The sequence below is a fragment of the Opisthocomus hoazin genome, chromosome 8 (genome assembly GCF_030867145.1).
Source record: "Opisthocomus hoazin isolate bOpiHoa1 chromosome 8, bOpiHoa1.hap1, whole genome shotgun sequence".
In the NCBI taxonomy this organism is placed as follows: Eukaryota; Metazoa; Chordata; class Aves; order Opisthocomiformes; family Opisthocomidae; genus Opisthocomus; species Opisthocomus hoazin.
This window is the reverse complement of record NC_134421.1, coordinates 40,588,614-40,614,308: the sequence shown is the minus strand read 5'-3', so window position 1 is coordinate 40,614,308 and position 25,695 is coordinate 40,588,614. Positions and strand designations below refer to the sequence as shown.

General features: G+C 38.8%; 1 protein-coding gene across 6 annotated transcripts in view; it reads left to right on the top strand.

The window, feature by feature from the left end:
* Window positions 1-25,695, top strand: part of PPHLN1 (periphilin 1) — an 84,779-nt gene that overhangs the window by 44,006 nt on the left and 15,078 nt on the right. The window lies entirely within an intron of this gene.

Sequence of the window (25,695 nt, the reverse complement as noted above, 5' to 3'; positions counted from 1 at the left end):
ATGGCCTAAATCAGCTACTACCAAATGCATAAACTTATGACTATTGAAAAATGACAAACTGAAAAAAATAAAGACTAGGAGCAGATTTTTTTAAAAATAGCAATTGTGATTATTTCAACTGATGCTGGTGGATCTGTGATTGGTTTATTTCCCACAAAGATCTACCCTTCGGTCCTAAGGACAGGCTTATAGTGAAGACAGATGAAAATTTGGGCATAAAACCCAAATGTTGTTTTCAGCATGGTCTGATGTTATTATGTTTGGTAGAGTTTGCATTTATCACTAAGGAAATCTAGATTATGTTCTGTAAAACAGAATACTTTTAGGAATTTAGCTTAGAAGGACCCGAGGAATAACTTAAAAAGATTTGGATTTCATAGAACCCATTTCTTCTGTTGTTGGTTTGAATTCTGCGGAAGCTGGTAGCTTCAATATTCAAATAAGATTTTAGAATGATACTGGAAGTATCTTCAATACGTTTTATTCAACTGAACAAGATTTGTATTTTTTTACAAAATTAGGAACTGTGAATTTGTTGAGAGCTAGACAAGATATGTATTTAATCATTTGAAGTTAAGACTGTAAAATGACCTATGTGTTTTTCAGATAAATGTTTCAAAGTAACTTCTGCTTCAGCAATTGAAAAAAAAAAAAATCCAGAAAAGTTATTGTTTTGATAATCCTGATGATTTTCATAAGGGTGAAATACTGTGAATCTTCCTACTGTATATGGAAGCAGTCTCTCTGCAGACATATATATACTATTCCATGGACTTTGAGTTGTCAGCATCTAAAAGTAAATTTGATTTAATTCTGTGTGGCTACAGTTCTCTGCCTTTGACAAGGAATGAGAGAGGGAGCAAAGAATAGAATGGAACCTAAATTTGCAGTCCTGTGGTGAACTGCTTATGAAAGGTTCTTTGGATGAACTTCTCAATATGATTTATACTGGTTTTACCACTGTTTAACTGAAAGTGTGTTTCTGATTTTTGCACAGTAAAATTGGTCCTTAACATGCAAATTTAGTACTATTGCTAGTCATGCTGTATTGTTTGCATAGATGTAACATTTAAATCTTAAAAATGAATTGTAGGCTATAATACGCTTTAGGAATAGGAAGACTGACTCGATAACGAAAAACAGAATACATTTATAAGAAAGCTTTTATATAATTTGTTTCTGATTATTTGTCTCGAAGACTCAAATAACAGTAGAAAAATGTTTTGTTCTGTGGATTTTTTTCCAGCTCAGGTGTTTAAAATAGCTTCTGAATACTTAGTTTTAAGGTATTATTTCTGGAATGTAATTTTGAGGAAGGATTACTAAAATAAAGTACTTATTGCAATGAGTTATGCTGCAAAAATGATGAAGCTGTAATTCTTCTGCAAAGCAAGATTCCTGAAAGATTGATTTTCAGTCTTCATTGGACAGATATTAAAGTATTTAAAATAAATGAAGGAATCGAGGTAGAAATAACTTTTCTTTCTTCCACAATTATAATTTTGAAATTTGGTGTTATGTGTTGCCTGAGCATGGTGGGGTAGAAGCCCGTTAAATGGGTTTGTAAAAAATTGTTCTGGGTACTTGAGAGTAATGTAGCAGAGAATTTTGCATTGACATGCTAAGGTCGTAGGTTGCTGATGTAACAATTTAATGCACTTTTAAATATTTTTTTCATTTAATAACATGCAGTATACATTAAAGTATTGTTTTGAATTTGTTTAGTTTCTGCTTTTATGCAGCTAAGGATCAGCTTATGCTTTTAGTGCATAATGTGCTGAAGTGTGAGGTTTTTTCGAAAGTGATGACAATTATGTCCCTGGTGTTAAATTCACAGCTGGAGCAATTCAGCGTTGATGTTACACAAAAGGCTATCTCTTTGTTGTTCCTTTATGAGCACGAGTAGCAGGGATTCTTGAAATATCTTATCTTGTCTAGACATCAAGTCTGCAACACTGTATTAATTAGTCCATTATTATGTGTCCAGTTTCTTAAATGTTGCATATGCAAGTTGAAGTGACATGGGTTAGCTCTGAAAATCTATTATTTTCTGGAAACAAATTTTGCCAAATGAGCCAAGTACCTTCCTTGATTTTGGCAAAAAATCAAACCTCTGAGTTTCTGAATGGGATTTGACACTCAGACCTCCATTTGTCTACTACCACAGAGCTCTGGCATCTAAGAAGGAAGCATAGAAATTAATGCATTCATGAGTGGTTTTTTTTCTTAATGGAGTTACTGGCTGACTGGTTACTTTCAGTTCAACACTATTTTTAAATGTTCAGCAGAATAATATTTTTAAGTGTTCAAACATTTGGATTAATTGCTTGTTTACTCAACTTTCTAAATAAATATTACTTGTTAACAGCCCTCAGTAGTATTAACAAACTGTTGCCCTGAGTGGACAGCCTTCGTGCTGGAAGATGCTGCAAATCACAGATTTTTCTAAAGCTTGTATTGGAAACTTCATAGATATGGTGCACAGAAAGAAAGAAAAATGGGTGTGTGACTGGGTCAACATGCTGTCCAGATTCTGTTTCCAGATCTGCTGTCACACTGCTTTTCGTTTTTAGGTAAATTACTTAAAACTCTGGCCTAGAAGTTGCAGTTAAGAAGAATGGTTAGATTTTAGCAGTTGTAGTGTGTGTAGTTTCAGAAGAACTTTTTCTTGTTCTCCTGCTTTGTCACATCTCTTGTTCTGATAAGATCTACATAGCAATAACTGAATTGTCTTTGTGTGTATTTAACAGTTTTTAATGGGACTCTGTTCTCTAGAGGTGCTGCTCTGAGAGAAGAACGGCTCAAAGTGAAACTTTACATTGTGAGGATTTAGTTAAGAAAGTCTTAGTTTTAATATCAGACCATAAAGAAAATATACAGGCATTTCTGTCACAATAAAATAGTTACGATTTTTGTAATGTATGGAAATACACTGCATGCCTTCCTCCCCACCCTGTCCCGCGTCCATTGTTAGTTTTGTTTTGCTTCAATCAAAACTGTTTTACAGTGCTTCAGCAGTGGAAAGGTGAAAGAGGATGTAAGTATGAGGTAGCTTCCACATCTTGGCTAGGAGTAAGCTAATGAGAAACCATGGTAAGTATATGAGGAAAGTTTTATAAATTCTGGATATGTCAGGTTAAACATTTAAGTTTTAGCAGTTGTAGTAAAATAAATAAATGAATAAATTGAATCAGTGGGAGTCCAGGAAGGAATGAAGGAGGCAGTCAAAGCTGGCCTTGTGTGTACCTTTTCTTTTGACTTCAGCTGAGCCAAGGAAACAGGTTACTGTGTCCTTAGGTTAGCTTGTTGGTCTGCTTGTGCTGTTGCTCATTTCAGACAAAATTATCCAGGTTAGAAAAAAATCACCTAATTAAAACATGAGTTAAGAGGTATGTAAGTTAAGTGAAGCTGAAGGAACTGCCACAGTAGCTACAGAACACATTAAAGAATTATTTCTGATTATGGATGAGGTCAGACATGCTTTGTTTCTGACGGGACCAGACCAGACAAGAGTGACAGGCCAGATGAGAGTAAAAGGTTGGGAAGCTGTAGATTTTGGTTCCCTCATAGCTTTCTGTTGTCCTTCAAACCTTGTGTACTTAATACACAGTAGCAAGGCCTTAATGATGGACTCATCATCATCATCAGTCTAATTTGGTAGCATAGTATATGTCATGCTTCCTCTGAACTTATGTTTATTTTATTTAAATGTAAGATGTAATTAAGTGTGTTAATTTATTTTTTCCTAATCAAGAAAACATTTGTCTCAGGTTTTGGTATTTTTGCCTTAGGCTTATCAGAAAAATTGATGACGATTCCTTTACTTAATGATACCATCTGCCTATGATCTTGTTTCATCCTTTTGCAGTTTATTAGTTTCCTTGTACCAGTACCCCTGTCCTTGTATACAAGGCAAGTCATTTATTACTTATTGCGCATTCTTAGGCACTTTTTCTTCCATATGAATTCTGACTTGCTGATTTTTCTACTGTCTTTTAGTATTTATTCTAGATGTCCTTAATTTTTACCTTTGCAAAATCAAATCTATGAAGTTGTTATGCTTGTTTGCATCTTTATAGTTCACGCTTGCCTTAGGTCTTTTTTTGTGCTGTGATCTTTCTGTTTTCTAAATCTGAGCTGTTTGTTAGAAGTCTGCATTTTCATGTTTATTGGGACTACAAGATGGAGAACGTAAAAGCTTGTGGCCAGTATTCTCATAGTATCGTTGATTCTCCTTACAAATACATCGATTCAAAGCAAGATACTTTTAAAAGGATGTGGAAAATTTAACTCCTTTCCTTTTCTTGTGTTTGGCTCATTATGCTTTACAAGCTGCAGTCCTTCACTTTCCATTTTTTTAGCATTAGATAGAAATCACCTTTAGCTTTCTGTCATTATCTATCTATAAAGATAAACTGTGTGACAGTTTATTTTTTTTTTTTAATGTAACAATTTTTGGCCTGCGCTAAGCACATTCTTTTGAAGTTGGTGAACGCTGGGGACTCGATTCATTGACAAATCTAATCATTGATACAGTTTTTAATGTAGTGGCGCTTCATTGGTGTGACCAAGCAGGACTGCAGACTCCAGGATCTCAGAGGACTGTTTACTTACAGACAGTCTTAAACAGGATTGTTTACAGCTGTTATAATTTCATGGCAGATCTCTGGAAGGCTTAAATGAGAGAGCATTAGTAGTTAGGTACTTGATAAAATTGCTGGACTTAGTTAAAACCAAAGAAAATGTGAAAGAAAGTTGTAGTAGTTTTACTGAGTGCCCAGCTCTTCAAACCTGAAAGAGATTACTTCTTGGTCAGATAAAGCGAAAATCTAAGGAGTTGTCCATTAAATAGTAGTTTTTCAGTCAACAGCTAGCAGAGATTGCTTGATGTAACATTTCTTGTTCTGTCATGAGAAACCATAAGAACTTAATAACGGGATGAAAGAAGACTTGTCTACTCAGTATTATAGTTTCCTAGGAAGAAGAAAGATTAGTTTTGAGAGATGATGAGTGTAAACAGGATTGGAAAAGGCGTTAGGAAGAGAATAAACTCTCTAAAAATGTGTGAGCCTTGATATGTAATTAGGAACTAATTATGAGAAATTGCGTACTGAAAAAACTGTCAGAGGGTTAAGATGCTTGGAAGGATAAGCAGAACTGTCACTGGTGAGCCTCTTGAGAAAGCTGAAGGACAAAACCAGAAATGATGAATAGTCTGAGCCTTGATAAAGGCAGTAGTTTCTGTGGGGGTGAGGGTTATTGTTCCTCTGTGTGCATGTGGCTTTTTCGTTGTTGGTGGGGTTTTGTTGATGCTGGTTTTAATAACTTTATTTTAGGGGATAGGGAGAGCCTCCTCCCCAACTTTGTCTCCAGTTTATTCTTGCTTTAACAGAAGGGCATTGGTAGACTTAGAGAGGTGTTTTTAGCAGTGTTGTTTGACTTCATTTTTGAACTGTTTTAAGGGTGGAAGATAAAATTTTCTCTTAGGTGGCTTAGTGCACTGAGACTTAAAGTTTCAACTTTTTAGTATTTTTCTTTCTTATAACCGATTGTCTCTTGAACAAGACATCTTCTGAACTTCGGAGGAATATTTCAGCATTGCTGCTGGGGAAACCCGCTGCTTCATGGCTTGAAACAGAATAAGAATAGGATCAGTCCCATGTACGTAATAATTGGATCCAGAAATTTAAAATGCCTCAACAATAGCCCTAGCATCTGTTCCTCCCCCTCAACACTGATTTCACATCAGCTCTGTCAGTATTCCCGATGCAGTCTGAGTGCTGATCTTCTGAAAGACGGAGAGATGAACCAGGACTCCCAAGTGGTGCCTGAAACGGGGTGTTATGTAGGGCAAATGGAGAACAGTGTCATAAAGGAGAGGTTCTGTAAAACCATATGTGATGATGGGAAGGTGGTAACTGAGTGAACATGCAAAAACCCCTGGCAAGTGGCAAATGAAGTGCAGTGGCAGGAGGGTAGGTGACAGGAGGGACTTGATTTTCGGCATGGAAGCTGATTTCCATTGCTCTTGCAGAGACATGAGCTTTCAGGGCCCAGGAGGTTGGAGTAGATAGCGACACAAGAGTATCACACAGACAACCTGTAGGTAGGGAAAATCTGCTGAAGTGTGAATGTACAGTTTTATGTTTTTCATGTATCTTTTACAGACTGCAGGGCTGATCTTAATATAACAGAAACTTGTTTTGTAGGTGACAATTTTGCTGGTGCATGCAGTTTAATTCTCTAATCCATTTGTAGTCTGATTTGTATACAGCACTGATTCGTGTGTAAATATAGGATCATCTGTGACCAAAGACAACCAGGTTGCATTTATCACCTGGTTCTTAAGTTTCTATTTCTTTTTATATTCTGTATCTCAGTGCCTAGCCTGATGTCTTCTTTCTTCTGGCAGTTGTTTCAGTGAGCAGGCTGAACTCAATATGTTTTAAAGATGGGGAGGCCACACTTCATTAAATAGCTTGTTCTGTTCCTTGAAGAATAGTGATTTGACAGCCATTAATTGGATGGCATTTGTAAAGCAAACAAATGATTTAAAATGAAAAAGCTACCATTTACAGAGGACTGTTCTGTGGTTTTTGTTCAAATTATTTTTAGTGCATATAGTATGTATATAAGTTTGCATCTTAAAAGCTTGGTGTACAAAGTTCATTTGCTCTGACCTTTAAAATATAAGGCAATCTTATAGGGTTTCTTCATTTTTTTTTCTTACTATTTTTAGAAAGATAATTCCAAAAGGCACCATAATTGGGAACTTAGTTTCCTAAATGATATAGGAAAAAAAAATCTTTTGTTGCATAAGTCGTTTATGCATGTGCTTATTCTGTAAATGAAGATTATAAAAAGATTAGATTTTTATCTTGGGGTGTATATGACTAATGCACATCATAATTTATCACCAACTCAGTGGAAGGATCACTTTCCTGCTTTTTTTGACTCGTATTTGCACTGATGTTGTGACTTTCAGTCCTCAGTGATTGTCTGGACATACACCAGTACGGATTATCACAACTTTTAATGGCACACTTCGCAAAATATGGCAGAAAAAGTAGGACCAGGATTCCCCACAGGACAAAGGTTATAGTGTGCCTATTTTACCTTTGTACTTTGACTTTGAAAGGCTAATAGCGTCAACTTGACTTAGAAAGTCACAGAAGTTGAATACTGACAAAATCAAGTGGGTCACGTTGGTCATGGTTCTTTAGCATCTCATGCATCTTGAGAAGGATTGTTTATACATTAATTTTCTGAACTATTTAACTTTGAGTATTTCTATGAGTGACACTAATAACCTGTAATAGATGGATTTGATACTGTTTCTCCATGGGTTACTTGGCTTGCTAGCAATCTTTCCCACTCTCCTGTCCCCCAGATAGCTTAAATACTTGGTTTCATTACAGCATGAAATGTTGTACTTATGTGGGTAATTATCTGACCATAATTACTCCCCACAAGCAGTTCACCACCTTAGTATAGTAGATAATTTATGTATTAACTTTTTTGGTCATGTGCTACCTAAATAAAAGATCTCTGCATAAGCATTTTTAAACACAAAATCAGAATAGATTAGAGTATGCTGACACAAGATTTTTGGTGAGCTGCTTCAGCTGGAAATTCACCAATTTTATTACATTTGTTTTTAACTTGGCTTGGTGGCGAAACTAGCTTATGCAATTACAGTGTATCTGTGCTGTGTATTTCTTGAATCTATTGTCAGGTTTCAACTAAATTCAATTTAGCCATAAACCAAGATAATTAGTTGTTACAGGCTTTGTGAAAATAGACAGTAGCAGAAACTACATGTTCAGTGGAGAAAGACCATAATATGGAGGCATCTCATTAGACATCAGCAAGTCCCCTTAAGCAAGTGCTGCAGTGTTTTCCGAAACAAAAAAGTAACTTGTACCACTGCTTGTTACAAAGGGTTTGGTGGCAACCATAGTTCAAGAAATTGTGTCCCGGTTCTGTCCTGTCCTCTGTGCTGGCACAGCAGTCTTTGTGGGGCCTGGTTGTGCGTCAGATTAGAAAAAAGACCGAAAAGTTTGCAGAAACTTCTTTAACCAGTTCTCTTATTCACAGTATGGTTCCTTAAATGTGCCAGCTGCCACAAGTGAGTACCCATGCTGTCTTGTGAGCTGAGCCACTACCATCTGTGAACATTCAGTATCTTGAAAGCTCTGCCTGAGGCACTCAAAGTTATTTGATCATAAGGCAGAAATCTGTAGAAGGCTATGGTCTTTGGTAGATTTGGAATTTGCATAGTAACTGTTTCTTTGTCATAGGGAAGATAAACCTTTAAAAAACATTTCTGTTTAACTTCTGTGGAAAGCTGTCGTGACCAGAAATCTCTTCTTCCTTTAGGACACCATCTTCTGACTTCAGCAGCCTTGGTTCTTCATATTTTGGAGAATTTACTCGCTTGGAAGCACTAGTGCATCAGTAGACACCCTCATAACAGCTTCTTTGGCTGGCTTGTTAGAGCTAAACTTTGATCTAGCTGTGAACCAAGCTGGTACCCAGCTGCTCCAGCCCCTAAGTTCTTGAGTAGATCTTGAGAGGAAAGAACAGTCACGGTAGCCAGTATTTTTTGTAGTGAGATAGCTCATTTGTGTGAACTAAATGGTCCCTTTTACTTAAAACTCTAAGCTCTTACAGTTCATTGAAGTATTTGCACTCTTAGGAAAGGGAAGATCAAAAGATTTCTGAATGGTTTATGTACTTATTGCCTGTCAGCTAATGTGATGAAGAACTGAGAGTGTGCAATTATCTCAGAATCACAGAATGGTCGGGGTTAGAAGGGGCTTCTTGGGATCACCTAGTCCAACCCCCCTATCGAAGCAGGGACACCTACAGCAGGTTGCACAGGACCTCGTCTAGGAGGGTTTTGAATATCTCCAGAGAAGGAGACTCCACACCCCTCTGGGCAGCCTGTTCCAGTGCTCCGTCACCCTTAGAGTGAAGAAGTTCTTCCTCATGTTCGGACAGAAATTCCTATGCTTCAGTTTGTGCCCATTGCCCCTTGTCCTGTTGCTGGGCACCACTGAAAAGAGTCTGGCCCCATCCTCCTGGCGCCCACCCTCAGTATATTCATAGGCATTTATAAGATCCCCTCTCAGCGTTTTCTTCTTCATAGAGAAATGTTCCCACAGCAAGGCACAACTCACAGTGAAGTAAAGGTGAATGCCCTTTTGAATGCATCTGCTACTGAACTGGAAAGTCACAGCAAAGACTCTGTTATAGTTAAGATAAAGATGACTTTTTGTTTATTTGGGGGAACCTATGAGCTGGATGCAGCCTCCTTGAAACCTGTAATTAGATGACTTCTCCTGGTTGGGCAGTCTCACCCATAGCTCTCCCACCAAGGGGATGGAGACCATACCTTCACCAGCTCTTAGCAATGACTGGTGCGCCTCTCCATCCCCAACAAGAGCTCGTTTTTGTTCACACAGTTGAAAGGAGAGAAGCCAGTGTTGGAAGGCACGTGAATGTCAGGTTAGGAGTCTTCCTGTTTAAGTTCCTTCTTTATGAAGAGAGGTGGACCATGTCAAAGGGAAGATGCAAGGAGTGTCAAAGGAAAGATACAAGGAGGACTGGATGCAGGAAGGGATCCAGAAGGCAGGGGCAAAAGGATGCAAGAGTTTCTGAGGAATAGGCAGAGTGGAACTATGTTTAGCAGAGGGATGAGTTGACCTCTGAATTGGAGGGTGGAGGAAATCTGGAAGAGATGAAAGGATTTGTGGTGGCGGGAGAGGTAGGGTTGGGAATTGGGAGTGTGGGAAGCGATGAACGAGGGTGGGACTGGACTTGCAGTTGAAAAAAGAAGGTTAGTGCCAAGATCAGGAACTGCAGCCAAGAGGGTGGGGAAAAGAAAGAGATGGGGAACAGGAGGAACATGGGTGGAGATGGGAATTAATTCCACAGAAGCTCTGAAGCCCATGGGCAAATGCAGTGGAGTTTCTCCCTAGCTGGAGGGTGGAGACGCTACATCATGCAAGAAAACTCGTTGCTATTTCTGGTGCCAGAAAGAAGTGGGGAGCAGTCAGGTGCTTCCAGCTTGGTGTCTTCCCCTCTGGATGCCCTCAAGCGTCTGCAGGAAGCTCCGATGGTAAGGCAGGAAATGCAGCGTTCCTGCACCCAGTACCTGAAATTGCTTACCGAAGAATTTGATAAACGTGTCACTCACTGCTGATTGTTCTGTTGTCCGTTTGGTTCACTTTACTGTATTTCTCATCAACTACAAATAAACCCAGTATGAATATTGTTTTTAATGAAATGATTAATCTGCTTACCCAAGCGTAGGTCTGACTGTAACTCCAAAAATGCCCTGATTAATGTTTAGAAACTTTTTTTAGTTTTTCTCAAATTTACTGCTAGGCGTAACTACGGCTCACTGTACAGTTTTCCTTTTTCTTACATTGCTGTTGAAGAATGTTTTCTTGCAACTATGTTTTTGCTAAAATCAGAAGCAAAGACAAACTCTGAGATTCCGTTTCCTGTTTCACTGAGGTCAGTTAATGCTTATTTCCCCTTTGATTTTCTAGTAACAGGATACCTAAATGTTGAACTCTGAGCTCTGGAAGGCTCTCTGACTCGCCCTTGATTTGGTTTAGGCTATTGGTTTCTTGAGCCCATGTATAAGTGATTTGTGCTTTTAGTAACATGGTGCAATGTTTCGTGATACATACAACCGAATTACTGGTCTTGTTATTCTTGCAGTCTCCTTTTGGGTCGAGAATTACATCTGCATTCCAAATGTGACGATTATCATCTGTGCACTAGTAAATATACAGTAAAAAGCTTGTAGTCTTGAGTCATTAACATACCAAATCCAGATGCAATTAATCTAAAATTGTGAATTTATGTGTGATCTGATAGGACAGATTTTTTTAAAAAATGAGTGGAATACAGTATGCATTCTCGGTGTGTGAATTTTGAACATCATTTGTCATCCAGTATTTGGAAAATTGGGGGTAGTAAGAAAAATCTTCAGTTTAACATGATTATAGGGTCTTTCATTACCCAGATAAGTTACCAAAGAAATTCTTTTAGGAGTGTTCCTTTCTATTTTAGGCAGGGTAGGCTTTTTACTACCAAGAAATGCATGGATCGTTATAATGAGTTGGCTCTGGAGCCTTGTAATTTGTGTAGGTGTTACTCATGTCACAGTAAGCAGCCAGAGCAGTGATTCCGAAGTATTTAATCTACTGTAAAGATTACTCCCTCCTTGTTCATTTATATTGATCCAAATACATTTTTTACTGATGGGAGAAACATAATTTTTGCATGTATGTATTTCTGACAGTGCAGTGAAAATGTAAGGTAACTCCTTGCTTGTCTTAGACCTGTGCTATTTAGATCGGGGACTTCGAGAATGCAGCTTCTGCTTCGCTGCACAATCCTCCTCCTTTACTCTGCCTGTGGACCAGTTTATTCACTTTTTTGAATGATGACTTTTATCATAAAAATGATCTTTTCTTCTTTAGGAAAAATGGGATTCGATCACTTATAACCCTTTTATTGAAAATGGTACTAGGTGGTTTTGAAAGTCTAGTGCCTTTGTAGTAACATGGCTCATGCTTTATTTCTTCATCTTGGGCTTCAGTGTCTCTTCAGTCTGTTGCTATTTCACTGTTTCTGTATGGTAAGACTAAGTATTCTTGAAAAATATATGTGCATATTGCTGAAGAGTTACATGAACATACGCAGAAGTCTGTTAGGGGTAAAGTGGTGAGCTTGTTTTTGTCCATTTTGGATCAGCTAAGATTTTAAAAGAGGCAAGGTCATTTAACTTGTTAATGGTGTCTGAATATTCAGTGTCTCATTTCGGGTAAGGTTTTCTGCATGTAAGGGTACGAGCTTTCATTGGAATGCTTGCAATTTGTGACAGTAGGAGTTGCTCAGCATGTATGTGTAACTGGTAAGCAAGGAGCTTTTTACTATATTCCTTAAAGCAGCTGTATTATATGTCTAAAATTAAAGCTCTGGAAGAACATGTGTGTATATGTCCGTACTGTAACAGTGGGTAGTGTTTGTTTCTGTTCTTTAAATAATGTTTCCATTTTGTTATGACACATACCTTTTGTTTATGTTTTTTGTATTTAATGGAAACACATGAAATGTAAATGCATTTATGCCACAAGGTAATACAAAGATGCTTAGGTAATTCAGTTGATGTGAAATATTTTTTCTAGTGAATTTTCAGAAAGCTGGGTTGTATATGAGAGCTTGAGTGAAGACTTGCCGAGGGAACAGGGAGGACTTGGATGCAGTTGCGGTGTCAGAAGCGAAGGTAGTCAGAGGTAGTCGTGGCTCCTTTACTGTGCGCGTATTGACCGGCTGCAGGGTCTGTGGAGCAGCGAGAGTGATTTGGCTTTGTCCACAGTGTAGTTTGCTGAGCAGTGGAGGACTGAGGAGAGCAAAGAGAAGAGGTGAAAGAGGAAAGAGAGGTTAATACTGAGTTGAGGTAAAATGAAGTAAGTCAATGGATCATATTAAAATTAAGTGATGGTTGTAAGATCGGGTTTCAGTGCATTGCAGCCAACAAATGGAAAATGTTAGTCATATTTGCTTCATTAGGAGTGTAACCTACCAACTTACCCTGTAGGAGGCACCTTTCTTTTCATGAAATGGTTACTGTTATCATTCTACACAGCCCATGGTACTCTTAAATAAATAAATAAATAAATAAAATAATACTTTGTTTAGCATGTAAATCAATTCCTTGTGGATACTAATCCTTGAAATAGCAAAATGTCTTACCTGCTGGTTTGCAAATAGAAAGTTTGCAGTGTTTATACCCTTATGTGATTTAAAAAAAAAAAAAGCCCCCTGGAATTTCTACATGAAATGAGAAAACATCATTTATTTTCATTGTGGTTTTTTTAATTTGTCTTGCTGTATTTGAAATAAGTTTTTTTCCTCATTTAGTTCAGTTTCCATGCAGTGTGGTTCAGCCAGATCTTTATTAGCATGAACTGTGGTTTTTTTTTTGGTTTTTTTTGGTTTTTTTTTTTAATGGTTCTGGAAGGCTGCATGAAGGAAGGAATGCCTTATTTTTCAGGATATGTTTGTACGAATAACCTCTGTCTATTCTGTATCTTTGAGAGCACATGGTAGTCTTGTATGAAGTAAGGTTAAAAGGTAAATGGCATGGTACTGTTTCTTTTGGCTATTGCATTAAAGTGTTTGACCTTTAGCAACCTATTTTTATCTTAGGCAGTAAACTGTTTAGTTCTGCTTATCAAGAGAGACTTCATTGCTCTCTTCCCATGCTGTTCTTATCCAAAACACACTGTATCAATCCAGCATCAGTAGACTTCATCAGCAACAGCTATTATTCTGCTTAGAGATACAGCATAAAAAATTTTATATTGTAACAGTACATTTTATTCAATACATACTTTCATATATAGTTCTGTGGTTTCCAGTTTCGTTATCTAGCTTAGATCTTCTTTTGTATTACCGCCTTATTAGCTTATCCCCAGATTTTAGCTGTTTGACTTGAAATTATTTGTTTTGGTGTCTGCCCTAAAGTGAATTATTTTACACTGTTCAACCAGTAGCCTCTGTATCGCTAAAGATAAGATTAATATGACAAAGTCAGTATATTTGCAGATATTACCACATTTTGTAGTTATTTGAGGATGTCTTCAAATCATCAAGGTGGTGGTGGTAATTTGAAATTTTATGAAGTGTTTAGTTGAAGAGTCACCCCCCCCCCTTCCCTGCCCTTTAGTTGTCTGTGTGATTTGCCAGAGTGAAGTTCTACGCGTTGGAGTGTTGGCCAGAGGCAGAACTTGCTGCATCTCTGAAGCGGCCACAATTCATAATGCTGTTGGTGATACTCAGCAAAGCTTTAACCTGCAGGAAGTTGACTGAGTTGCTGGGCAGCTGCTAATTTGTTCTAGCTTTAATCTTTTTTTATTGCCTTGTTAATTTACACAGTGCTTTACCATCATTACTAGTAAACAAATACTGGTACCGTAATCAGCCTCCCTGTTTTCTGGTTAGAATAAATATTTCATGAAGTAAATCCAAGAGGACTGAATCTGGACCTCTAGTATCATTGTGCAAGTTTTGTCTCTTGAGTATTAGAAATATCTCTATTATTTTTGCTTACTGAGTTTGTTACATCGTGCTGTTTTCACAATTTACAGATGTCAGGGTTCACAGAACGCTGCTCTAAGCTATCTGTAGAATACAGATAGCTTAAGCACTCTCTCAAAAAAAGAAAAAACACCACCCACCAACAAACCCAACACAAAACAGTATTTGATGGTCTCAGTTTTCTTCTGTTGGTCATAATACTTTTTATAAGGACTGACTGAAGCCAGACTCTAAGAGAATCAAAGCTTTTCAGTGGATGCCAGTATCTGAAGACAAACGGACACTTCAGAAAGTCCTGAGTGTGTTCACATATCTTGCCAAGTTCGTTCCAAATCTGTCCTCTGTCAGTCCACCCCATCAGACAACTTCTGGAAAATGTTCAGTGACACTGGGCTGAACAGGGCAGACATTCCTTTAATGAGTTTGATAGGTAACAGTTCTTGTGCTGAAATGCTGCAGCATTGCTTAATTATCTCATTAGTAAAGGCTTGTAACAAAGAAATAGAAAGCCAATGTTCTTAGTCTCAAAAGATCTTTTTTAATACAAAATAGGCTTGTTTTTCACATGGAAAAATAGTTCGCAATTTAAAAATAAGTGATTCCCAGGTGTTTTTGAACCAGATAATTGCTGTGATTCTTCAACATTACTTACAAGCTGTAACCCAAACTTACCAGATAACTAATTCCAGGTACTGTGGGATACAGTCAGTGGTGTATCCACTGAGTAAATGCAGAACTCTTACTACGTTCTCTTGGAACCACAATTGATGATCACTGCCCTAAGACACATGATTTACTAACCATAAAAGACAATCTCTACTCCTTGTGGCTTTCTCTTTGGGGAGAGTCATGCTTTCTATTTTTACCAATTTTTGGATTAGATTTCTGCTTCCAAATTGAAGTGGAAATAGTGAGAATTGTGGGAACAGATTTAGGAGAGATAGTGTGGGTGCTGAATTCTAAGAAATACAGAAGGAATTAATATATTTGCAATGAGAAATGAAGCTTCATCATACAGCTTTTCTCACCTGCTCCACACCCAGCCGTTATGCTAGATTTATGTTCTGTTTCTTTACATATTTTGTATTTGACTGAAGATACATGCTAAGATATGCAGTCGTTTGAACACAGGTGCTGTGTGCTTTGTCCGTCTGGGTTAGGTAGCAGTTGTACGAGTGGTCCCAGATGAGCCCGAAGAGACGGGACACACTAGTAAGGCTACAGATAAATGTCCTCTTTAGACATCATCTACAGCTGCTTGTCACCTTCTCACCCAGAACAGGCAATTCCTCCCCACAGCCCAACTGATATGCTAGCATGTGACCTAATCAGGGTGATTTTGCCTAAAAATTAATTTTAGGAGTAGTCCTGTATATTGCTGGCTCACACAAACAAGTGGGCTGATGGTTTTTGGTGTGGGATTGGTGACAGCTGGGAAGGGGGAATAGTCTTTTCGGCCATCACAGCTGCATATGGAAAAAAGATACCCATCCACAAACTAGGGAGAGATTACAGAAGTCTTCAAAAACATGGCCTTAATTTACTTTTTCCTTTATTTGATTTTATGTTTGAAATGAGTACTTGAAGTAAATGATGAGAATGACTATTTAGAGGGTAGAGACAGGACCATGACTTGGACATGAAAAAAATTAGATCCATTATTGAGGCCCTAATAAAACTGATTTGTGAGGCTAATATAATGTGTGAAGTAATTCTAAACTTTCAGAAACCTTAAGGTTTAACATAAACTAAGTAATAAAATGTTGGTAATCTAAGTAATTGTTTTTCTTCTTGCAGCTGTTGCTTTGCTTTTCTGAAAAGTTGTCCATTACATACAGTACTTTACTTATTTTGTGTAGTATTTTCCTTATGCTGCACATGTGATTAAAAAACACAGCCTTTGGCATGCATAGCCAAACCTGCTTTAGCATTTTTTAACCATTAAAGAAAAAGAAAAAAAAAAAACAGAAGTTGCTCTTTAGGCAGTGATGATGAGAAAGCCTGCTCATTTAAGGGCTGGTTCTCAAACTCATTGATCCACTAGCTTTGAGTTCACAATAACAACACTGCTGCCAGTTCATCGTGCAGCTGATCTGCTGGAAGTTGTTCTTAATTGGAAAAGGATGATTTATTTTTTTGTTTTCTTCTCTTGCTGCTTGTTTACATTGTGCCACCAAAGCAAATATCGCTGATCCAGGATGAAACTCTGTCTTGCCCATTAATGAAAACAAGCCCTCTTAATACAGAATGTTGAATCTGAGAATATTTGTAGCTGAGGATATTTGTTAAAATGGGAAGTGTGAAGACTTTTGTTGAAGGAAAATTAAATCATCACAAAGTCACTTTTTGGTAAAAGCTTACGCACCGTTGCTGATATTGACTGCAACACAGACTGTATATGTGGATTTTAAACTGCTGTATTTTCCGTACAAAAATATTGGTATGTTTTTATGACAAGGAAGATTGGTTTGTGGTGTAATTGTTGCCATTAATATACAGCCCATTCTGATGAAGCTTAAATGAATATCATTTTCCTTTATGGTCAGTGGACATAACTGAAAGCTGTTAAAGCATTTTGAACAAGCGAATGAACATAGAGTCTTTTGCAGATAAACTTCGCCCTTCCTGTTTTGGATGGAGCAATAAGTTTACCATGGAGCAGATTTAGGAAATGGCTCTCCATCAATTCAGTATTTTATAAATAAAAAGTTGCAGGGCGAGGTCCTTGCTTTGGCATAAAGCTGATTATTTCCTGTTTAATCCCGAATTGGTGCATTTCAAGTAATGGGATTTTCTTAGCATCTGTCAGAAAGGAGAGATTTTAGGATTTTGTTTTCATGTATGCTGCTATGAAAATGCAGTTTCTAGACTTGAAGGTCATTATAGAACAAAGGGAGATTAATAGATGTATAAATTGTTGCTCTTTCAGACAGTCTTTTGACTTAGCTGCACAGTTGTCAGTAGCTGGGCGTTCGTAAACATGTAGCTGGGTTGTCTTACATGTGAGCTGAAAAGGTGTCATTGATACATCTTCAAGAGATTATCCGTACTTCTAGTGAGGTTTATAAACTGATGAGTTGTAATTGCTATGGATTATTTGAATGCAGATTTTTCATGTGCTTGCAGAAGTCACACGCATTCTATAAGAAGAATATGTAAGAGGTAGAACTTAAACTAATGCTGCTGTTTTACCTAAGGAACACACAAGTTAATGTATGAAGTAACACTACCCTCATCCAACACATCTGTTGTAAAGAAGCCTATGAAATCTAGGCCACACACAAACTGGTCTCCAAGGGCCTGTAGTTGGTGTTAAAATGCTGTTATTATGTGGTCTGATTGGTTTAGAAAAGAATTATCTCCAGTAAAACCATGTAACATAATAGTCCTTGCTCTCCCACGTGGGAGCTACTTCTGCTTGACTGAGCAAGACATTTCTTGGAGAAGTAATAATGCACTTACTCTTGCCAAAATGTAACATTCAGTGAAGTGTATCGTCATGTACATTTTTGCTGTGTATCAATTCTTGTTCATTTAAGCACTCACTTGAAGTCCTCCACTGTAGTATTAAAAATTATTAAAGTAAATATATGGATTTCCTGGCAATATATTTTAAGTAAACATATTGCTTCTTACTGAAAACTTGTTTGTAGTAGTTTTAAAGCAATGAGGAACTATTTGGAAAATGTAAGTTTTCGTAAATGAAAACTCTGTTGCTGAACTTTCCAGATATTAATTTAATTGCCAGGCAGTACAAGTCGTAGCAGTTAAAGGTTTATCTTCCATGTGCTGAGTACTTTTAAAAGAGAGCTGAGACAGCTCAATAGTTCATATGAAGAGTTTTCTAAATAGTACCAACTTGGGTGGCTTTTGCTGTGATTGTTTTTTATGTGATTGTCGATTGTTAACGATTATTGATTAGATCTTTAGATTGCTTTATAAGCACTGAGTAAACGCACAAAAATGTGTAATGTTTTGTTTGGATGGCGAAGGGAAGGAGAAACGAGTGGAGAAGGGATGGTGCTTCTCTCGAGAGACGGTGATTCAAGGTGTTGTTGCAGAGAAGTCGTCGGGGGCTGAGGCTGACGTGCTGCAGCCGAGGCAGCGGGGCTCTGCCCGGGGCTCCTGCGGTCATTGCACACCTGAGCCCATCACGGGCTTCTCCTGGGCTCCACCCTGCGCAAGCCCTGTGACTTCACCCTAATTGCAGAGGTGTCACCAGGGGCATGATGCAAAGCAAAGGAGTATCCAGATAATGTCTTGAGCTTAAAGTGGAGATGATGGTTTCATGCAAGAGAATAATTTGGCCTGCATGTTTTCTTGCCAGGGTATTACACAGCATGGAAAAGAGCAGAGTTGTGTCTCAGGACCCAAGCCAACTCTTCAGGGTTTTCAGGCTTAAAACGGTCGTGTAAACTCCACAGAGCGTTTGTTACTGTAGACATAGACACCCACCCTCCCATTTTACAGAGTACTTTTCGTCCCTTTTCATACTGGAATTTACTTTAAAATTAAGCGGGAAGCCTTGGAGTGGCATCTTCCTCTTTCAAATTAGTTTAATCAAATGAATAAACAAAAAGGCATTAGTTTAATCGCATGAATAAGTAAAAAGGCAGCCAGGAAACGCTGTGTCTGAGAAGTGAGATGCTGTACATCAGCTGAGCAGGAACGCCGTGGCCTCGTGCTGCGGGGCCTCGTGCTGCGGAGCCCCGTGCAGGGAGCAGCACCCGGCTCCTGGGGAGCTCAGAGCCGGGTGGCCTCGGCTGCCTCTCCCGGGGCCTCCTCCTGGGCGCCACGGCTCCCGTTCCCCATCCCTGCTCTCTCTGCTCACGCGCTGACCCCCGGGTGCTAGTACCGGTCGCTGGGGGCAAAGCAGAGCTGAAATCGGAATTCAAGCTTCTTCGGAAACGATGGCTGTATCAGCATCTACTCCACGTCAGGGACTTCCAGCAGCCCTTTCAGTCAGGTGTTTAGGTGCCAGAAATGGTGGGCTTACGTTCTGAAAGCTGTTTAAATCCATTGAGCCAAGCACTTGAAACTTTCCATGGAAAGGGAGGCAGAATTGCGTTTAAGTGCAAATAACTAATATTTTGCATATCTTCAGTAAGTAGCAAATTAACATGAAATTGTTCGTTATTACATAGTAGATTAAATGTTTTCCCCAATTTGCATTTCAATGAATATCTGATTGGTCCATAAACACATTGATTAATGGGTGCAGAAATTATTACATAGATTCAAGGCAAAATTGTTAGTGCGTTTTTAAGAAAGGAATAGAGTAGACTTGTTGATGTTTTATAATTTAAAATTGCATACTGCTATTGTAACCAAATATTAAATTTGTTGTATGTTAATTTAGCTTTTTGCAACCATAAAAAATAGTTCATCTTGGTTGAAAACCAATTTTAAACATGTTGATCGTGAGAATTGTCTGCAAGTGGTTTAATGACAGTTCTGAGCATTCTTTGCACTGTGGAACTATAAATTTATATATTGTACTCATAAACGTAGCAGTACAATTACATTGCCACTGCAGGAATGAAAATTTCTCCATGCTCTTTCAGTACAGGATTAGCTTATTGTACTTGTGGAGAATAAATTTCGGGTAAGTTAATAAAGTCTAATTTGCATGGTTGAGAAAAATCCAAGGTAGTATGTAAATAAATTTAAAAGTAGTGATTTGAGGAGAGGTAATAATTCCTTTTAAAAGATGTCTCTGGCAAAGAAAATGCTGTGATAGCAGCAATACTGAAGTCATTGAATGTATAGTAGTTTCCCAATTTGCTAGAGCTTACATGCACAATTCGAATGCAAAATCTTACTGAATATGCAATCAGCTTAGAGCTAGGTCTACATCACAAAATATTTTAGTATTGCTCTTAGTTGGGAGTACAAGAGAAATTAAACCTCATAGTCTGTGTATCTATTTTGGGAAAACCTGGCATAGATGTGGCTGCGTTAACAGCAGAGTGCTTTGTCAGACTTATTTCCCCTCTTCAGCAGACCTAAAATAAGAAGCTGGCTTATAGCAAGCTGGCTGTCGTGGCTGAGCTGGGGGAACAAAAGCTGTTGCCTGTGTCTGGTGCCGAGGAGCCCTGGGGCGTCACGGAAGCAAGAGAGATTTCAGGCGGTTTGCTCTGTGATGAGCGGGGTGTCTGGAGGGGATATAGCGCGGCTTTCAAACTTGGGCTGTACTTCTGCTCTGTGAGTTGAAACTCTGCCTTTGTCAGAAATCAAACAGCTACCAGTCAGCATGTTGCTGCTTTCCTCCTTGCACGGGGTATTTGATACTTGTGGGAAATGTGCCCTTACTAACTGAAAAGTTTCTGTATTCTGAAAGATAATATATTAAATGAATACTTGCATGAATCACAGATACAAGATTGTGATTGCTGGGCATGTTGGATCTTCTCAGGGGTGAGTTAGTATCTAAGGGTTGCAGGCTGTTTAACGTGGTTTCTGAGCCACAAACCTAACTCCTTTCCCCACGTGAATGGAGCCTTGAGGGTCTTTAGCCCTCTGGATGTGGAGCTGAGAACAGGCATCTCTGAAGAAGAGCACTGACTCACAGCACTGATGGTGGGCTGTATAAGACTGTGATGAAAAAGAGCAAAGGTTTGGAAATTACAGATTAAATCATGGGCATTGATTTCACTTGTTAAATCATCCCATCCACTTAATGGATGTGGTCCTCCTCATACCTGGTAGTCCTGCCTGTGTTTGTGAGCAGAAGTACCACCTTCAGCATTGAAATGAAATTGCCAATCATCTCATGCATAAAGCTGCTCGAGCCTTGCATGCCCAAGTCTCTTGATGATTCCTATTCGAGAGGCTTTTATGTGTGCATAAAGCCAAGAGTATTCAAAAAAAGTGGCACAGTCATATTAATTTAAAACCATAGCTGGAGAAGATAGTTAATGTTGTCTACCTTTATATAAAATAAAGCAAATTCATTAGGACAATTCTTCCAGAAATGAGAAGTGAAGATTCAGTTGAGTCTTTTCTGAGATGGAGAGGAGAAATTTGCATCTCCCACTTGCTACTCAGTTGTACTTTCTACCAGCTGTGGTCATGGGAGGTACGGAGGCTAACTTGTAGCCTGGTGGGACCAGTCTTCCTGAGGGTCTTTCCAGTCATCAACTTTTCTCGTTTCCTCCTTCAGAGGCTGCTTAGAGCAGAAGCTGTAGTTTTAGCTGTTCTGAATCACCTTAAGAAGTTATAAAGCCTTTCCTTGCATAGACTGTAGAGCTAAGCTGGGGGAATCATTATGGGTTGAAATAAGGGTTGTGAATATCTCCATTTTAACTGCTCTCTTTTTCCTGGCCTCCTCCTCTTTTAATATTGTGTTTACTCTTGCTGTTAAAATGAAGCTGCTTTTTTTGCCAGGTATGCAAGACTTTGAGATCAAGACAACAAAGTTTCTGACTTTTCTGCAGACTGTAGTCACTAGCAGGGGAGGACATCTTAAGTTCTATTTCTTACTCACATTACTATTTATGTTGTCCAACAGTTCTGTTGCACGACATACGTGGGCAGCTGCCAGAACAGTTTTGGAGAAGAACATGGGGCTGTGCTAGGCAGAGAAGGGAAATGATGTGGACTTTGTAAGTGAGTAGTAGACGGGTCACCAAAGTATTCCTAGCTAGGTATAATTTCATCCACACTCAGAGTTCAGATGTATGACAAAGTTTTGGTGATGGTGTTTTCCACCCATCAGCTGAGCCATTCAGTATGTTTTCTTTGGTTTAATCCAAGACCATTTTTAGATTATCATTGCAGGAGGGATGTAGCAGTCTTCAGAAATGAGCAGTCACCACGTGCTTGCTTCTGTCCCTCTATCTTCTCTGTCAGAGGTTAATGTCCCACAGCTGAGCTGGAAGAAGAGAGCATGTGGTATCCTTCATCTCTTCCACATCAGTGTCATACATTGTAATTTAAGTCACTGTTGATGGCGCTTTGAGGTTAACTGTGAAAACTTGCACAGACGCAGATTAGGGAGTTCTCAAAAGTTTTGTTCTACCTGGTGAGTTCTAGGGCTCGATCACCTCCAAACGGTGGTCACCTCCACCCCGAGAGACTTAACATCTTTCCTGCTCTAGCTAGATCTGGAAGTAAGTGTCTTTTAGCTATATTTAAACAAATCTTGGTTTATTTTCTCAAATACATGAGGAGTGTTCACTAAAGTGCTGCCGGTGCATCACACCTTTAGACTTGCATCTAGACAAAGCCTAAGTGCTCATAGAGAGACTAGCACAGCGAGGAATTGATCTCAGCCACAGCTTTTGTGCTGTTACCATATAAGAATAAAAAGAGCTAAAATACCATGAGAATAATGTAAAAGTAGGCATATTTGTGATCCTCTGACCTCACAGATGCCAGATGTGCTGGTTTTGGAAAACTCTTCAAAAAGAACTTGAATTCAGCTTATAGACTTCTTTGCAGGAAAATCAAGACTATCTATATTTTGTGTGTATATATAAAATAAATATAAATGTATTTATTTATTTGGGAACATAACAGCTGTTTCTGCTTCTCCTTCATCTGCTTACTAAAGTGTTAAACATTCTTTCCATTATGCTAGTGCTGTAGCTTAGGTCAGAGAATAAAAGTACGTTATGGCCTTGGTAAATGATCACCCTATGGCTTTAGCTGTTTTCGGGCTTACCTGCCGTGAATATCAGACAGAATAATCACGTTGTTGGTATCGTTCCCTTTCTTGTTTTTCAGTATAAAAATGTTATTTCCTTTTTTCCCCACGCATGCAGTCGTTTTCAGGTTTTAGTTCCAGATGCTTACAGATGAGCTTTCCCTGATTTGAGCTCAAAATCAGTATCAACTGGCATTTTAAAGATAGGGGTATTTTCAAAGCTTGTTGGGTCACAAGTTCTTCCAGTATTTTTCTCCAACAGAGAGATTTTTTGCTTGTTTGGAGTCTTCTCTGCAGTTTTCTTTCTTCCTTAAACATCCCATTCTCAGCTTATTTTCCAGAAATAGCTGCCGCCTCCTCTTCTGTGGAGAAGACAGATTTTAATATGCCACACCACCATTCTCTTTTTCAAGAGCTTTGAGTGCTTTCACGTTTTTTTCGAATAGTTGATTGTATTTTTTTGAATAGTTGATTAAGCTGTAATTGATATTCTTGTAACTGATAGTCCCTACTCCCTTCAGCAAAGCATGGTAACTACTCTCTGAGCGTTGGTAGTCGTGCACTGGAGTCAGATATAAACTGGTTTCTGAAGTTGTTTCCTCTTCACGACGGTGGCTCACCGATCTTTCAGTTGTGCTGATGCATCTGGTTTTAGAATTGAATCACTGAATCACATTAATTGAGGGGGAGGTCAAAGAGATCGTCTCAGTGATGCAATTGACATTGCAGCTATACAAATAGGTTTATCAGCACAATTGAGGAGGAGGCAGATTGCACCAGGAGGATCAGAATTAGCAGCTGGGGTAGAACTCCTGTTGAGGGAAAATTGCTCAATTGTTGTTAGAGGAGCTGAGCTGTTTCCTTTGTTTTCTGTTGTTAGAACTGCCTTCCTGCTCCACCTTCTGCCTCTTCCCCTGTTTTAGGTCTGTTCTATTTTTTTAAAAGTCTTTTGTCACAAAGGATGAAAACGTTCATCTCGTGTATAAAGGTGTTTAGTTTCCAGATTATTGTGGCAGCAAAATGACTTCTGACTCCAGACGCAGCGATGACGATGTCTCTCTCGATTCTCTCCAAGCCTGCTTTTGTGAAAGCTTTGAAGAAAAATGTGCGTAGATTGAGCTAATATTTATATGCTGAGGGTCAGAGAATTTCATCTGGGTTAGCTCTTTGTGGTGTGTGAGAGGAATAGCAGATAGCACTCTTTGCCATTAATTTGAAGACCAATTGAAAGTAGAGCATTTCCTTCAGTCGTAGCTCCGGGTGCCTTTGGGTGCAGAAGACGGGGCGATGTGTCTGTGGCCTTGGTTAGTGTCAGCGTTTCACTCGTACCGGTGGGGCACAGCATCCTCTGCAAACTGACAGGCACCGGGTCCGTTCACCTGTGGAAGATCACTCACACCTCCTTGGTCTGACCACTTCAAAGGTGATAAAGTCAGACAAATACACATGCAGTAAGGGGGGAGAAAAAAAAAAGCTTTGAACTATTTCCCCCAAAACATCACGGCTCTGGGGAAAAAAAACCTTTCAGAAATCATGAAGGTGCTAGCAAGCATGCTGCAAGTACTTGAAAGGCAGGAGTTATCCAAAGTGAAATACCATCTGTCCGTCATATGGCTAATCAGAGACAGCAATTCTTCCTGAGGTTTTTCCTTGGGAAGCGTCAGGAAAAAAAGTAACCCAAATTTGCTCTGTTTGAAGTTCTCTTAACAAGTACCGTGTTTCGCTTGCTGTGGAACACGAACTCTGAAAGTCTGGGTTTCGTGCTGATGCTGTGCTCCTAAAGAGCTAAACGTGCAAAGGAGGAACCAAACCGCCTCGCAGCAAAAACGCCCTGGGCACACCGTTGCCACACTTCAGCTGGGTTGTTTCAGTTTGTCTTGGGCTGCACTCTCCTTCCTGACTGCTTCATCTCTATTGAAAAAGAGTTGCTTCCAAAAGGTTTTCTTTTATTTGCCAACCAGTGTTTGAAAAGTGAGTCTTGTTTTAGGCTATTATTATAGAATAATGTCAAACATTTGAGAGCTGTCTTCATTAAAGGTATCACGTTAAATCATTGTGTTTCTGAAAATAGTGTCATTTGTGTGCAGAATGTGGGTTTTCTTTTTTTTCCCCCTGCTCCTCTGACATGGATGTGCTTGAGCTGCTCTGGACTGGTCCTTAGGAATAAAACAGTGTGGTGGTGTTTGGTTGTGGGTGGTTTTGTTTGGGGTTTTTTTCCTTTCTTTTTTACTAGTGGGGAGTTACTTATATACGGTTACATCGTTTGTGTCCACAGTATAGGTAAATGTGGGAGGAAAGGGTCACACTTCTCTGTAAAAAACAAGTTCTAACACAAGCACGCAACACTAAAAGATAATTGTACTTTGAGGAATATCAACACGTTAGCTTTTTTTTTCCTCCTAAAAAATGTACAGAGATATAAAACTGACTTATCTTCATTTGAAAACCCAGTGTATTTTCTAAATGGAAATTGGCCGAAGAGGTGTGAAAATGGACTGCATCTGGCAGTTGGGAGACTTTGGCAAGTTCCTTTTTTAGTGGATGTTTAGATTAATAACCTTAGCTGGAATTTGAGGAAAAAAAAAAAAAAAAATTGAAAGGCCACTGTCTGGCTTTGAAAACCGCTGGAGAGCGTACTCAGATGTTTGCAGACCAGTTGCGGTGATAACGAGAAGTTACTTCTTCTGGACTGTGGTGCGTAACTGACTTGCAAACTCTTCATTCCCTGCAGTACAAGATCAGATGGGCTCTTGTAAACTGCTGCCAGGATTTCTCTTACCCTTCGTGAATTAGTCAAACTAATTAAAGTCATATATGTCAAGGACTTCTCTAAGAAACAGATATCCAACAAACAAACACAATTTGGTGAAATTATTTAAACACAACTTGCATTTAAAGTATTAGGAAAGATTGCAGGCTAAGTT